The 13,199-nt window shown below is 49.2% G+C and overlaps 1 protein-coding gene across 4 annotated transcripts in view; it reads left to right on the top strand.

Moving 5' to 3' along the window:
- The window catches only part of Rbp (RIM-binding protein), a 471,200-nt gene that overhangs the window by 10,802 nt on the left and 447,199 nt on the right, over positions 1 to 13,199 (top strand). The window contains exon 1 of one of the 4 annotated variants that reach the window (XM_065430254.2): positions 12,525 to 13,110. The exons of the other annotated variants lie outside the window; for them this stretch is intronic. The gene's annotated coding sequence lies outside the window, so the exon portion shown is untranslated. Of the gene's footprint in view, positions 1 to 12,524; positions 13,111 to 13,199 lie in introns of those variants that run through there. 4 annotated transcript variants of the gene reach the window in all.

The raw sequence follows: 13,199 nt of genomic DNA, 5'->3' as shown, positions 1-13,199 counted from the left end.
CAGACGCGCTCACAAGCGAGACAGGGTCGTTATTATCACCGGCCTCAAAGAACTTTGATCAACTCTTACGCGTGGATAGAGAGTCACTGGCAGCTGAGCAAAAGAATGATGAGAGCTTAGCTAAATTACGTGACACAGCTAAAGAAGGCATTGCTAGGCGCAACGTAACGATACATGAGAGAGGAGGATTGTTGTATCGGCATTACAGAGATCGAAAGGGTAGGATTTTAGATCAGTTAGTCATACCTACTAAGTATAGGGAGGACCTTTTGAGTCTTTGTCATGGAAATGGGTGGTCCGGCCACCTAGGCATAAACAAATCAAAGGAAAGATTGCTTATGGAATACTACTGGCCTGGCTGTTTCAAAGATGTAGAAAACTTTGTAAGATCATGCGACGCCTGCCAGCGTTCTGGTAAACCAGGAGAGACTTGGAAAGCTCCACTGAAGGTAGTGCCCTTAATAACAGAGCCTTTCAGACGGCTTGTAATAGACACGGTAGGGCCTCTTCCAAAAACAAAATCAGGCTACAGGTACTTGTTTACCATGCTGTGTCCGGCTACCAAGTTTCCAGAAGCAATCCCTTTGAAAGAGCTCAGCTCCACCGAAGTAGTAGACGCGCTTTTGACAGTGTTTGCACGAGTTGGGTTTCCAGCCGAAATTCAGGCAGATCAAGGGTCAGTATTCACGAGCGCACTGACTTCCACATTCTTGCAAAAGTGCGGGGTAAAGTTAATACACAGTTCTGTCTATCACCCTCAGTCAAACAGTGTAGAGAGGTGGCATTCGGTGCTTAAGCGAGTTTTGAGTGAGCTCTGTTACGAGCACAAGGAAGACTGGGAGAACTGTCTGCCGGCAACTTTGTTTGCTTTGCGAACGGTTCCACATGAAGCGACAGGGTTCTCACCAGCAAAACTAGTGTATGAGAGGACACTCCGTTCTCCACTGAGAATGTTAAGAGAGATGTGGGAAGAAAGAGGGGAGATTCCGTCAGTGGTTGAATACGTGCTAAATTTACTGGAACGGCTAAGCGCACACCAAGAACTAGTCGGAAAGAACATGGCAATAGCTCAAAAGAACGCCAAAGTCTATTACGACAAGAATGCGAGGCTTCGTACGTTTGAAGCCGGCTTAACGATGAAAGCGGAAAAGTGTAGGTTCGGTTGTTCACAGGTTACTTATCTGGGCCATGTTGTCGGTCAGGACATGAGACGGCCGGCTGAGCTGAAAATAGCGACGATTGGAGATTTTTCTCAGCCGCGCACGAAAACGGACCTTCGTTCATTTTTGGGACTTGTGGGGTACTATCAACGGTACATTCCGAATTACTCGCAATTGGCAAGTCCATTAACAGACGCCCTCCGAAAGGGAGCACCGAGTAACGTACACTGGGATAAGGACAAAGAGAACGCTTTCCAAAGTTTGAAAACGCTATTGGTTTCTCGCCCTGTGCTTCGCGCGCCAGACTACACAAAGGAATTCATAGTTCAATGCGACGCAAGCGACAGAGGTATGGGCGTGGTACTTAGTCAGGTCGGCGACGATAACGAGGAGCATCCTATCCTCTACGCCAGCCGTAAACTAAATGTAAGAGAGGAAGCCTACAGCGCTTCAGAGAAGGAATGCGCTTGTTTGGTTTGGGCCGCCCAGAAGTTGTCGTGTTACTTGTACGGAGCGAAGTTCATCTTCGAGACCGACCACTGTCCTCTGACGTGGCTCAATCAAATGTCACACAAAAACGGCCGCTTGCTCCAATGGAGCCTCACTCTCCAAGAGTACAACTTCTCCGTTAGATATAAGAAGGGAAAGTTGCATAGCAATGCGGATGGTTTGAGCAGGCTAATTTGAATTCTGCGTTTGAGGGTCCCGCCTAAATTTTAGGGTTACTAGTGTTAACTTTTATTAAGCAAAGATCCCCTCTCATTTAGCAGGATTCCCTCCATGATTGCTGGATGTGTCAGCAGGAATTTGCTTCAGAAATTGGCATAGTGAAATGTAGCATTTTTTTTGTTTCTGCACTTATGTTGTTGTTGTTTTTTTGAAGCCTAGCGAGTCTAAAGTGAGAGCCAATGCACGTCATCTCGGCGCAGAGCCGTGTTGTGGGGTTCATTTTGCAGTTGCCTGTCCTTGTTGGATGTTTTGGGGCGGTGACGTCAATGCACAAGTGGTCGCTGTGAGCCAAGACATATATCCCCCCCCCCCCCCCCTGACCAGCAGCCGTTCTCTTCCTGCCTAGCGGTTGTCAGCGCTAGACAGTCGAGACTTTCCGGGCCATGGAGGCGCTGTCAAGAATGGCGAGCTGCGAACCAAGATTGCCACACAGTTACGACAGGGCGACACGACGCGCACCTCTCCCTCTCCGTCGCTGCAGCTGGGAGGCGTTCGAAGAAGCGGCCTTTGCGCTGGAATCCGCCGCCTTCCTCCAGCCCCTTCGACATTGTGACGGAACTAGTTCGGTGCGTGAACAATGATTCCGGAGTTCCCCAACGCGGAGCTGATTTGACACGCATGGACAAGCTGCCGCGGGAACTACATATTTTTGTGCTTCTCACGCTTCGGAGTGGCGCAGAACAACGAGCGACCCTCGATCGGCTCCGATAGTTCCCGGAACGGCACCCCGCGCGGTTGCCTCTGTGTACAGAGCGCGGTTGCCTTTGTGTACGTAAACTGATCTGCAATGCAGCGGCGAGTTGGTGATGAGTAAACGAACAGTCGCCGCGTCGTATGACCGGCGGATCGAGTGTATAAAAACTGTGGTTGTGCGAATGCTGAGGACACTTCTCTTGAGCAGTCATGTTAGACTGAGTCACTTCTCTCATGCAGTCATGTTGGACTGTTACTCTTTTTCTCATGCAGTCATGTTAGACTGATTTAATTTCTGTAAATAAACCCTTTTTCCTCGTTCTCGATGAGAAGCAGTTCTTCACTTCATCAACGATCTCAGCGTAAATAAGTTGGACAACGGCATGGGCCAGCTACCTCCGAATTCATGCCGTACTCCAATCCTGGCAAAGGACCACGGACGACGGGATTGAGCCCCCAATCCTGACAGTGCACGTACTCTGTCACGCGGGATTCCAAAGGTCGTCTCACTTTTTGGCACCTTCTAATAGCCAACGCGAAGTCGCTCTTGTGTAGAAATGCGACGCAGGGTGCCCTGCGGTGGTCGATGGTGGTCCTTCCAGAAGCGTGATCGACGTCGACGATGTTGGTGCGGCTCATCGAGTGCTCTACCAGTTTCTTTTTTTTTCACTCGGTATTTCAGGATACGCTAAAGCTATCGCCAAGAAGTGGGCTGTGCAAAAGCAGCGTGGAGAAAGGAAAGACAACACATTGAAGCACACCGTGCAGAACGTAGACTTTGAAATCTGTTGAAATTAAATCGAATCCAAGATGTACAGAACGGATCACTGAATCCGAGCGAACACAAAAAGAAAAGCTCACATTTCAATTCAAGTAGCACGCGCAGAACAGTTTACAGTGAAGACGTAGCTCTGTGCCTCCGCCTTTCCTACGTAGTGCCATCGCGCGCCGTTCCAAAGTCAAGTGGGCGTGCACTTAGGGACAGCTAAACGCGACGTAGTGCACCAGCTCTCTCTGTGAAATTGGGCTCCACCACGTGTCTCGTATATATAGTGACAACTTGTACCAAGTTTAGCGTGCGTCATTCCTCTAGCTTTCATGTAAAGCCACCTGGCTGGCAGGCACTGCCGCTCAAGCCTTCAAAGGCTTTGGCAGGCCTGTATGAATGTACTGATTTGATTATTGGCAATAAAAGTATTATTATTATTATTATTATTATTATTATTATTATTATTATTATTATTATTATTATTATTATTATTATTATATACGGTGACCTTTTTTTTTGCGGCACCAAATTTTTAACTTCGCCTACAGATGGCGCGATTCTAACCCTTGAACTAAATTACTCGATAAGGCAGACATGACTTCCACGAATTAACTAATTAGCAAAATTTCACCAAATATCTCTTTACTGATTAACTTGGGGCACATATCGCAATTAACGAATTGTAGCGAGTGAGTTTGGGAGCCATATCGACTTGGAACGAATTAAGAGGATGGCGCCACTTTCCACATATGAGCTGTCAAACTTGCTATAAAAAATTTTCTGCGTTCCACTTACTTTTTAAAGAAAAACGGGCTTTTATGCATTGAAGCACAACAGTACCTGTAACCTGTAACGCCACGGTATACCGTCGCACACATCTAAAATGAATATTTCGAAACTGATGCGTTTCCTGATAATTCGTTCAAAGTGGATGATACGCCCTGCGAACTCACCGGCTACAATTCGTAAATTGGAATATGTGCCGGAACGTAATTAATTAGAACAATAATTACCGCAACTGCATTAACTTTTCAATTAAGCATTTTGATTTCTCGCAGAAGTAATATCCGCCTCGTCGTGTGCAAGTTACTCGAAGTGTTAAAGTTGTGCTATTTGCATCAGGCGATTAAAAAAAATTGGTGAAGCTAAAGCAAACAACAAAAAAAAGAATATCTGCTATACTGGCGCCGAACGGTTGTACCTGCATCCAAATTTTACATCGGATGAAAAAAAAAAATGGCGACTTCGCGCGAAACGCGAAGCACTGACTGCGATAGCAACGGTTTAGCGTCACGCTTAATTGAACTACTCGGACATTAGACAGTTTTAGTTACACGTACGTAGAGGCTTCACGTACGCAAACGTGAAAAGCCTACGTACCTTACGTGCACGCCATCTGAAACACTTTTAGCTACACGTACGCGACGCACGCCAAGAGGGACCCCGTAGCCCCATCTATCGGGAAATGTGAACACGGCGGTAGCCAATTCAATCCTGTCGCCGTGTTTCGATGCGAGCCGTCTGCGCGCGCGCGGCCCGCTCTCACTTGTTCGTGATCTTGCGGAACTCCCGCACGAAGCTGTCTACGTGCGCAAGAAACGCACGCGAAGAGTTGAATCTCACGTACGTCCGTGAGACACGCGCGCGCCCGCTACGTGCTACGCATGCGCACTGCTCACACGTAGACGCTCTACGTACGCGAAGCCTCTACGTACGTGTAACTAAAACTGTCTATTGTTATAACTATGCGGGGGTTCGACTAACGAGGGCGCGACATACGCGGTGACGCCAACAGTTCTGGCACAATTAAAAGCTTTACCACTTGGAAAGCGCATTGAACGCCACCGAACAAGGACAGAAGGGAGACGACACCACAATGTGCTACCGCTGTCGTCTCCCTCCTGTCCTTGTTCGGTGCCGCTAAATATGCTTTCCAATTAAGTCAGTTTACCAACACGCCCAACAAATGGCAAGGCTTTACCACCCCGTGTATGGCCTATAATGGCATCGCACGGGCACCACTACGCTGTCCGTAAAGAGCCGTGCCAGCCAGGTTAGACCACCTTCATTTTGAGCCGTGATAATGCTTTGCACATTTAATATTTAATAGCCAAATAAGCGTTACTATAGAGGCCGTGCGCCGTGAATGTTATGTTTCATGACTTTTGTTTTGCGGGCGATCATATTCAAGAAAATTCTGAGGAATAATCTAATCAAGAACGTAAGGCCTGTTTTGAGCAACTTGGTGGTTGAATAGTATATAGCATTCATACACGCCATATACGCGGCATCTATAAACATACGGTATACATATACCTAAGTGTATTGGGAGCCGCACGGCGACGCCGATGGCGAAAATTCGCCTGGGGTGTCCGTATAAGTGCTATCGCAATAACATATGGTGCATCTGTCGCGATAGATCTGCCGTGCGCATATTCCCGATCCCCTTTAGCACTTTCTCCCCTTTATTCGTTGTTTTTTTTAATTTATTGCGGCAGTAAAGAAAACGTAAAGCCAGTTCCACGCAGAGCAAGTTGTGGGAACAGAGAAGCTGGTGGTCGTTTTCTCAAGTTTGAACTCGTGTCTAACGCGATTTTCATGAAAGTCTTTTTGTCTGTCGTCGTTAGATCCGAGCTTCGGTACCGGATTGCGCGCACTCTTCGGTTGGGTGAGGTCGTGATCAAGCGACAGTCTGACACACAGCTTGCAGCTGTGGCCGCACTCACGGTCGAGGAATTCTCTCTTGAACCGTCCGTCGGCACCCTCCGTGTGGGAGGAGTGTCTCTGCGTGGACGTCTCTAGTGGGCCTCCTACTCTCGAAGTTGTGGGTTAGCTCGCCTCTTGGCTTGGGTTGCCGTCGCTTGAAAGGGGGGGGGGGGGGTTGGCTTGCCTCCACCGGCGCTCTACTTGTGCTTCCCGTTCACGACCCTCGACGGTAGCGGCGTCCCTCCGCTGGCGCTTTGCTTGCCCTTCTCGCTCTCGAAGCTCGGGATTTGCACGAAGTCGGCGCTGCCGCTCGCGCCGAGCGGAATCCGTGGGGCGAAAGGGTGCGCGCCGACGAAACCCCGGCTCCTATACCCCTCTCCTTCCCCCGACGCACGCTCTACCCCCTGCCCCCTTGCGTGACACTGGACAACGGACGGCGTTGGCTCGACTTGGAACAGCTACGCTGTTAAGAATACAATGCAAGGAACAACAAGCTTGTACGGTTGCTAGTCGAAGCTACGCCCGCCCTTCTTTTCCTTGCGCTTCACCTAAATTTAATGCTCGTGTTCTGAAATCTGAACTGTAGCAGAGGTCGCAATAAAATGTCCGGAGACGCGCATTTGATTTCGGATCAAGCGTTCGGGTCAGGAAACGGGTAAACGGTGGAAGCTGCATTTTCGTGAACCCGTCTGACCCATTCGAAAGACCCGAAATGCGTTATATTCTTTCGCCCGCTTCGGCCGTTCATAGTTCGCGACTGCAGCGGGACTGTGCTGCGATATCGCTCGTTTCAAATCATTGTGACGAACAATGAGCGTACAGACGCACATACACGACGGATGGAACGTCTTTTCGAACTCCTGGTTGAACGCTCAAAGCAAAAAGAAAAAGAGAAAAAGGAACATCAAAGTGTGTTTGTCTTCTGCGAGTCTGGTCTCCTTTCCCGTCCTCCAGGCTTCATTCTTTCGCTGCCTCGTCGTTATTTTTATGTCTCGTCGATGTTGAAGCATCTAGGAACGAAGGGAGAACGCGGTGAATGTAACTACACGCCACTGTTCGCGCTGTCCATTTGAAGAGCGATGGCAGCTCTGCCACGGAAGAACATGGTGTGATGGTGGATGGGGACTGGCCTCCGGGATTACAGCCATTATGTGGGCGTCTCTTTTTTTCACCTCTTCTGCCGTTTCCGTAGCAAAGGCGACTGCGCAAAGCGAATAAGGGGTCAATGTCGACTCCCGGGGTGCTGGACCGTAGCAGCGGAACGGAAAGACAAAGGACTCGTTTTGAGCTCTGTTGAGCGTATCTTGTGCTCTCTCTCGCTCTATATAAGCCACCGGTTCCTGCCCTTTCTTCTTCTTTCCTTTTATTTTTGATCTCTGATCTTAATCGGTGGCTTTTGTATAACTTTCGCCCGGTCGTTTCGAACAGAGCCGGTTTTCATACGAACAAAGAGTGTCGAGACGACGTGGTGGCTTGGCCGATCGCGATTCGAATGGGGGACTGATCGCAGCCGCTGGTGGGGGGTTGTGTTTCAAGTGGTTAGTCACGCCGACGATTTGCTTACGACTTTCGTTTGCCATTTTCTTTCTTTCATTTATTTCGCTTGCGCGAAACGTTCAGTGAAGGTACTGAAGGTGACGAAGGCGGGATTGCTAGGTTGGGTGAAAGCACCCCACGAGGCTCTTCAGTGGTAGAACGCTTTATACATTTTTGAATGGCTCTCAGTGTACGGCAAGATGCGTGACCACGTGGTCTTCTGGCATCGCCCATTCGGTCTCTGTCGATATGCGCGCGACTATTGGCGAAACTTCGCGAGACGGCTGATCGAGCTATAGGCTGGAGCGCGCGCGGTTATTGCTTATACCTACGTGGTCGTTTCACGCAACATAAGGAAATGACTACGCGATGCTATTCGATGAATCGAGCTTTGTGGTATAGGATATGACTGGACCATTTGCAGGGCGTCACTGGACGACAGTGCAGTATAAGGTAGTGAAATAGAGTGTATACCAATCGAAGGTCATTTGTGTTGCTGCACAGAACCACGCTTGTTTACAGGGTTGAACCCGGTCCGCGTTCGTGTACGGGCCTCGACTTCAACCTCTAACCTTCATCAGGAACGACTCGGACTATGTGTTAGTTAAAGATTATGTCTATTTGTCTCTTCTCCGAAAGCGTTACTGAAAGTACTTCTGCGTTAAAGGCAATGACGCGTCTAGACTAGAGTGTAGTTACAACTCTGCAGTAATGCTCCTACACAACTTTAAAAAGAAATCAATTAAAATCCAATCATTTACAGAACAGTAAGTACATATACTAGATGAGAGTCCTAAGGTCAGCTGGCCGTGCCGGAATGTTCTATACACATTAATACATAAATGAAACACACATATATAGCAACGCTGTAGTTTTCAGAAAAAAAGAAATGTAATCTGCGGTAACCCAGGAACATGACAAGAAAGCTATTTCCTTCAGTGCGCATGTGCGCACTCTTTCTGTCACACCTTCCCTCTCCCCTTATCTTTTCTTTATATTTCCGAGCGTGAATAAACCCGGCGTTCTTCGGCTGGAACGACTGTCTCGTTCACTACGGGAGGGTCGTTGCCTCCACCCGTCAACCATCGCAACATAATCGATGAACACAGAAACAGCTACAAAAATAATCATGAGCCGTTTCCCTCTCTGAAGGTGAATGTCATAGCAAATTTAGTGCCGGTTTGTATTTTTCAGGACGTAAAGATCGATAGCTTTGTATGAGAGCCGATCGTCAAGTCCCTTGGCCAGCCGTAATTTCGCAATCAGTTAATTCCAGTTTCCACTCTGAGGCTACTGGAGTGCAGGGTTGTGTATTTATTTATTTATTTATTTATTTATTTATTTATTGACAAGGTGTTTCCTTACAGGGTACGCAAGAAGGGAGATGTCGAATTCGGTGCGGAGGTTTTACCATGCGAGCAATCAGAACTGGCCCTGTACTTAAGCGCTAGTGTTTCGCCTGGCTGAAGGGCGGTGCTTTTATTTATTTATTTATTTGAAAGGTCGGAAAAAATACAGTATGTCACACTTCTACACGTTGTTGATTGATATGATGATGATAGGCGAAATGAAGCCTTTCAGCTATTCAGCTCTTCGCTGCCAAGCGCGCGGCAATAAAATGCAATTAAAAATGAAAAAGTAAGAAAAGCCGGCAGATTCCCCGCCCTGTGGGGATCGAGCGAAGCAGTGTGCGGGAAGTCTACCAAGTTAACGAAATGAGCATGAGAGCACCAAGACGTAGGTGGCTCTTTCATGACCTACATGACACGCATGTCATGACATTCATGTCATGACCTATCATTTATGCTCGTCATACACTCTTGTTATACTATGCCGATTTTGGTACATACCAAGTTACCGAAACGAGCATGAAAGCACCAAGACGTAGGCGACCCTTTCATGACTTACATGACGCGCATGTAACGATATTCATGCCATGACCTATCATTTATGTTTCTCGCACATTCTTGTCATACTGTGCGAATTTCGGTACCTACCAAGTCAGCGAAGCGACCATGAGAGCATCAAGACGTACGCGGTTGTTTCATGGCCTCCATGACACACACGTCATGATATTCATCTCATGACCAATTACTTATGCTCGTCATACACTCTTGTCATACTATGGCAATATTGGTACACACTGCAGGTAAAGGAAACGACCATGAGACATCCATGAGAGCACCAAGACGAAGGCGGCTAGATAGTACATACTGTCCAAGTGGCAAATGCTGGCCAAGAAATGCTTCGCATTTAGAAGAACAGATATGTGACTGTCCGCATAGCCGGCACTGTAACCGTAGCAAACAGTCTTCTGACGTTCACAGGCATTTTCGCAACACCTCACGGGAGGTTTGCACAGTGCAATCCTGCACGGAAAACACGAGACATTATCAAAGCCACGCACACACACAACAGGCATCTCCTCTTCGTAAGGATCACAGAAGAGCTTTAACGATGCCCAGTGGCCACTTCAGTTGAGCAGTGGCAGCACACTTCTGGATGAAGGGGTTGGAGCGGCGACTCGTTTCTAAACACGGGAGTAAGAGCTCATTAACGCGCAATATTGAGTGCGTCGAAACTTCGCAGAAACATACAAGCGTGAACGCTGCGAGCATAAAACAAACTTTCGCCACCACTCCCTCAACGCACTCGTTTTTAGCAAGTTTCAAATGCTTAGACAGCTTGTGGTAGAAGATGGGACGGCCATATATTAGAATAGCAAAACGGGCTCGTTTAGACAAGAAATAAGGAAACTGCCATGGCACATGGTTTGTAGTAGTATAAAGAAGCGGATACGCCGATGGGCAGCTAAAGGCGATTAAAGGGGGCTCGCGTGATGCTTTTAACCATCGACGGGAACCAATTGAGGAAAGATTGCGAAGCAGCTTCCTTCTTTTTTTACGTGCAAGACAAACGTCTCACGCCACGCGCCATGTCCATTCCTTCTGCTGAACGACGCTGCCACTTCTTGCTCTAGCCTTAATCCTACCCTGCATAGTCGAACGCTTTTACAACAAACGCCTCTACAACGAAATGACCTGCATAACGAAATAGTAATTCTGTCCCCGCTGTACCGTGAGCTGTGTGGTGCGCAACCTTTACAACGAAGTGACCTGTATAACGAATGATTTCCGAGGCCCCATGCACTTATTTTACAAAAGCGTTCGACTGTATCGCGGAACACCTGTTTATCATTGTGCTCGTGTGCACTATTGCATAAAGGAATGTTGGGCTGCCTTCTGAACGAAGCACGAAGCTACAGGATGAACCAGAAGTTCTGAACTAATTATACACCACGTCGACAACGGCTACTGAGCTCAGTTGGTCGAATAACTGCACTGGTTAGGCGCCATGGTCCAGGCTTCAGTGCCTATACAGCAGGAAGTGCCATTTCTTTGCAATTTCCGGCTACGTTCTAGCGGATGGCAACACCAACCGAACCGATGTTAATTTTTCTGCCTTTATCTAATCTCCAGCTTGGTATTGTTAGATGGGATGCAGGGATCATAGGACTGCTGGCAAGCTTAGCATTCCAACTGGACAGTGAGTGAGCTTTGCCAAGCCGTCAAGAGCCTCTGTCCAAGCAACTCGCCTGCCGAAGGCTACACGTTTGGAAAGCGGCTGTTCCCTGGCGGTGTTCCTGTGAAACTTCAATCGCTGTTAGCAGCCCAAACTGACCGTTACGTAGAACCAGCTAATTGCTGCAAGGAGCGAATGTTCGGCCACGTCCGCGAAAACGAAGTCGACTCCTCCTCCCCCGATTGCCTCGTGATGACGTCATATGCGGGAGTGAAGGCGCAACATCAGGGGCGGAGTCTGGCGAGTTGTTTATCAGTTGTCTCCTCTGACTGGCCGGGACAAGCTGATCGATTTCTCTCGTCCAGGGATACAGGGCGAATAATAACATTAAAAGAAAGCGACTCCAGTGTGCCTCGAGTGTGCTCCGATATGTAAAGTGCGCGGACACGTAGTGTGCTTCGACTCAGTCATGTATGTAGACTGCTGTTATAGTGTGCTCCTATAACCATGAAGGCAGTCGTAAATGTTTGAAGTAAACCAGTTTCTCGTTTCCTTCAAACTACCGACCTCGTCTCCTGAGCATCTAGCAACCCTCAACGACAGAGACGGACGATGGCGTGGATTCATTTAGTCAACTTAGTGCGACGGCAAGCGGCCCTCTGAGGGACGCCAACGACAAACCACGAACCCAGACTCAGTGCCCTAACAGCATACACAGTGTATGCCCATGTCGAGTGCCAAATTCACGACCTTGCAACTGCCATTTTTACGTTGGCTGTTTTTTTGTTGTTCCCGTTGCAGCGCTATTAGTGATGTAGTGTGTAGACTCCAGATCAGAAGCGATTCGCGCAGTTTTGCTAGATGAAGCAACTATTGGGTTCCGAACTAGAGGCGCGAATCTCTTACCCTCGCACACGGATGCGCGTACGTGCTACTTTTCGCGAATCATACGTTGGGGCAATTTTCTCCGCTTCCGCGTCGAAAACAAAGGGATAAAGCAGCGAACGGTGCTGGCAAGAAGCAGACAAGCGAACGCCCCGAAACCTGTCAGCTGCTGAGCCGAAGCGGCGCGAAAACGCTTCGCAACAGCCAACGCGAAACGAAATAGCGCGCGTCCGGAAAAGGTAAGAACAAAACCGGCGGGAGAACTTGCGCCGTCTGGCAACCACCACGCTTTCTCTTTAAGCTCGCTGCTACTCTCTGCCTCGCGCACACTTCTTTCTGCTGGAAACTCAGCCTCTCCTCTCCTAAACCCTCTAACTCCTCCGGTTCCGTCTCTTACTCTTTCTCGCGTTCCTCCTCAGCGGTTCGGTGACCAATGGGCGGCCAACGACGCGCTCGGGTCAGGCCGTGCAGACGACGCACAGCGTGCCGCCGCCGGCTGCTAGCTGCTGCCGCGTCTGCTTGTTCGGGCAGCCGCCGATATACAGCGCGTGGTCGTGCGGTTATTGTTATGGTGCGGCTCTTGGTCGCACTCGCGAAGCGAGAAACGACTTCTGCTCGCGTTCCGCGCTGCGGCGACGCATGACGGAACGTACGCGACATCGAAGCACCAACCACCTTCGGCCGGCTTCTGACAGACGACGGGACGACTGTGTTGCTATCTAACCAGGGAAGATGCCGAGTTGCTCGGGAGGCGGCGCGGCCGTCCGTCTGTAAGCGAGTGAGTGAGTGACGCGATCACCGCGTATGTACTGCGGTTGCCGGTGTGTGTTTGTGTAGCGTGCGTGCCACCCACCGGCCGTCCATGTGCTGATGCTCGTCCGTCGCGCGTATATGGTCGGTGCGCGATTTTTCTCGTACCGTGAGGCCAGTTTTGTGCTTCTCTCTGGTGGTGCGGCGGCGAGCGGTGCAAAGAGGTGTGTGTGTGCGTGTGTGTGGTGATGCGTTTCCCGTGGCGTGGATGTTGTTCACCTGCTGCCGGAGCGCGCGACGCGTGCTACGTCGTCGAGCCGTGGCCGTAACACCTGTGTCCGGCGGTTTCGGCCGCTGACGGTGAGTATAGTAGTAGCGCCACATTCGTATTTCATCTACGCATGCTTTGCAAGTATTTCCGCGGTCATGCTTTGGGTTCTGGCTTAATA

Source organism: Dermacentor albipictus, chromosome 2 (assembly GCF_038994185.2).
Source record: "Dermacentor albipictus isolate Rhodes 1998 colony chromosome 2, USDA_Dalb.pri_finalv2, whole genome shotgun sequence".
NCBI lineage: Eukaryota > Metazoa > Arthropoda > Arachnida > Ixodida > Ixodidae > Dermacentor > Dermacentor albipictus.
The sequence above is the reverse complement of the archived record's forward strand: the minus strand, read 5'-3'. Positions and strand labels throughout refer to the sequence as shown.